The 2,160-nt window shown below is 38.3% G+C and overlaps 2 long non-coding RNA genes across 2 annotated transcripts in view; one reads left to right on the top strand and one right to left on the bottom strand.

The window, feature by feature from the left end:
* Positions 1-1,802, bottom strand: LOC107694351 (uncharacterized). Its single transcript, XR_001634857.1, has 3 exons — positions 1,668-1,802; positions 300-425; positions 1-35 (listed from the first exon to the last, which is right to left on the bottom strand). It is a non-coding gene; the product is annotated as an uncharacterized LOC107694351 (long non-coding RNA).
* Positions 370-2,160, top strand: part of LOC107694376 (uncharacterized) — a 2,588-nt gene continuing 797 nt past the window's right edge. The window contains exons 1-2 of the long non-coding RNA XR_001634864.1: positions 370-448; positions 561-622. This is a non-coding gene — a long non-coding RNA (uncharacterized LOC107694376). The remainder of the gene's footprint in view (positions 449-560; positions 623-2,160) is intronic.

Raw genomic sequence — 2,160 nt, 5'->3', positions numbered from 1 at the left:
TGTTCAGTGGTTAATGTGGGTCATGTGACTCTCTCCTGGTACAAAGGAAACAGTTTATTGTCCAGCATCAGTGTGGCTGATCTCAGCATCAGTCTCTCTCTAACTCTGGAGGTGGAATATCAGGATAAAAACACCTACAGCTGTGTGCTCAACAATCCCATCAGCCACCAGACTCAACATCTGGATATCAGTCAACTCTGTCACACATGTGCAGGTACAGCAGCGTCGATATAATGTGTGTTTATTTACTGAGCTGATCTCTGTATGCTGTTGTAGATAGGACTGCAAGATTCACTTACATTCATGACTGTCTCTCTTTATTCTCCTTCAGTTCTTCCAGACGCTGTATCTCTGATAGTGCTGATCTCTGCTGCAGCTGCTGCTGGATCTCTGTTGATTATAATTGCAATCATGATCTGCTGCATCTGCAGGAAATGTAAAGAAGCAGGTCAGGAAATCAAAAAAATAATGCCAATGTCAAAATATTCACCTTTTGTAAGCCACGATTGTTGATGTCAGATTGAAAACTTTGTTTTAACATGTGATTATTGTTAATGCAGTTCAGACCCAGGAGAAAAACAAAACTGATTCAGTATTGTGTAAAACAGCAACACAGAAAATGGTAAGATCATTCTGATTGTGTTGCAAGTTGTTGTGGTCAGTTAGTCTAAATTAAGTTTTCTGTGCAATAGCATCATATGGTCAGTGAAGAGATGTGGATGGTCAGTTTTGATTATTACCTTCAGTAGGGAGTAACATGTACATGCTTTTATGCTACTTAAACTAAGTGTCTGTACTATATCACTTCTCTAACCCACCTCTCCCGCATATATTCGGAAAATTAAACTAATTATAGGCCTATTCATTCTGGAAATCGAGCGCGCGAGAGAAGCACTGCCTGGTAACAAGACAGTGTTGGAAAAGTGTTGCCAGATTGGAAATGTCCAAAGTACCAGAAGCTCAAATTATTGTATTTGGAAGAAAATGATCGTACATGAGTCAAACGTACAGAATATATCTAGACCAACAACTTTTTAACCCAAACTGTAAATTACCACAATAGATAAATAACTAGGCGTACCTTAGTACCTATTGCTAACGACCTCAGTTTGGAAACGTCGACCAGGAACGTTAAATTGTGCTCGTGAGAGAGTCATTCTCCACGATGATTGGCCGAGAAGACGTAACGTGAGATGAGATGAAAAACATGCGTAACACCCCGTTCTTCGGAACCACAGCTAGATCAATGAATATAGAAGCCCTGATTACAACGACCATCATTTGAAGTTTCACAAAATTCTGAAATGATTGTACATTATGGGATTTTTCATTATTGATCGTACATCGTCCAGAGGTCAAAATTATCGTACGAATACTATAATTATCGTATGTCTGCATCACTGTAACAATGCGTTTTCGGTGATCCGATCACAAAGATCAGCCGTTTACATTATTGTTTACAAGTGGTGTTAACATGCGTTTCAACTGCGATTTATGAACTGCTTATTATTTTGTCACATTACATCACTTTCACTTTCGGTGCACGAATACTATTGAATAAACGAATACGTGGCTTCCGTGAATGAAGATAAAATTGTTATTATTATTATTGTTGCTATTACTATTATATTCAATGATTAGATCGTCCATAATAATAATTTACTCACCGTAATAATCCTGCATGAGTTCTATTAGGCAGAATGACAGCCTGTCACCGTTCACCTTTTTTCCATACAATGAAAGTGAATGGAAACTGTCAGTCACTAACTTTCTGCATGACACCGGAAGAAAGAGAGTGAAGTCTTTATAATCTCGGGTTATTACTGTAGACTTCCGTGTTTGTCATGGTCGGAGAGAGATAATGAGAAAATGGTGCCTTGAGACGCTTATCCTATTTTTAATCGCCCTGTTTTATTTAGCTCAGAGAACAGATTTCTAAACTTAGAAATATGCTTGGAAACTGAAGATGCGAACGATCGGCCTCAGATTCGTCAGTTCCAAACCTGCACATGTTGCACATGTTGGTATTAGCCGACTAGCGACCGTAGCTGGAATGCCAACTACAAAAATATATCTCCTGCTCCAGATAAAAAGATATAGACGACAGTGATGTTTAAACAACACATTGGCTATATATATATGTATATGTATATGTATATG

Source organism: Sinocyclocheilus anshuiensis, unplaced genomic scaffold, assembly GCF_001515605.1.
Source record: "Sinocyclocheilus anshuiensis isolate Anshui unplaced genomic scaffold, SAMN03320099.WGS_v1.1 scaffold954, whole genome shotgun sequence".
In the NCBI taxonomy this organism is placed as follows: Eukaryota; Metazoa; Chordata; class Actinopteri; order Cypriniformes; family Cyprinidae; genus Sinocyclocheilus; species Sinocyclocheilus anshuiensis.
This window is presented reverse-complemented; position numbering and strand designations above follow the sequence as displayed.